The sequence below is a fragment of the Pteropus alecto genome, unplaced genomic scaffold, assembly GCF_000325575.1.
Source record: "Pteropus alecto unplaced genomic scaffold, ASM32557v1 scaffold20, whole genome shotgun sequence".
In the NCBI taxonomy this organism is placed as follows: Eukaryota; Metazoa; Chordata; class Mammalia; order Chiroptera; family Pteropodidae; genus Pteropus; species Pteropus alecto.
In genome coordinates, this window is record NW_006436298.1 from 29451142 (window position 1) to 29451904 (window position 763).

Here is a 763-nt window from a genome sequence, read left to right on the forward strand (position 1 = left end):
TTACATAATAGTAAATGTCAAAATTTTTAAATAAAGACAATAGGCACTTCAAATAAATATACAACATTGTATTCAAATAATATATTTAATTTAGTAGAAAGCAGTTATAAATGGAAAATGTGCTACATTTAGAATCAGAGACCTAGCTCAAGATTCACCTCCTATACTCATAACCTAATATCTTTGACAAGTCACTTAACACTTTCAACCCAAGAATCCTTATTTATAAAATGGGGATTCACCCTACCATATTGCATATGGTTGTTGTGAAGACGATAATATAAATGAAAATGAATAAAAACTATAAAATATAGAAACTTATTATTTAAAATAAATTTTATAAATTTTAAATTATTTAATTTAAAAATAGAAAAGAAAATATTAACAAAAGAACCACAATTCTTTTCACCACTGTTTTCTGCTTGCATTTACTTGTAGTTTAAAATAGTCTCAAGATTTTTGATCAAGATGGCTGAGTAGGTAAACACTGTGCTTGCTTCCTTCCATGAACACATCAAAATTACAACCATCATTGAGAATCACCTGAAGTCTAGCTGAACAGAGTCCTACAATTAAAGGTTGATAGAAGAAGCCAACTTGAAACTGGTAGGAGAGGCAGGCACATGGATAGGGCTGGTCCCATACCTGTGTGTAGTGGTTAAAAATTGGGAGGGATATTACAGCTGCGAAGGTCCCCCAAAGAGTAAGGGATCCCAGCCCACTCCAGACTCCCCAGCCCAGGGTTTCAGGGCTGGCAAAAGAA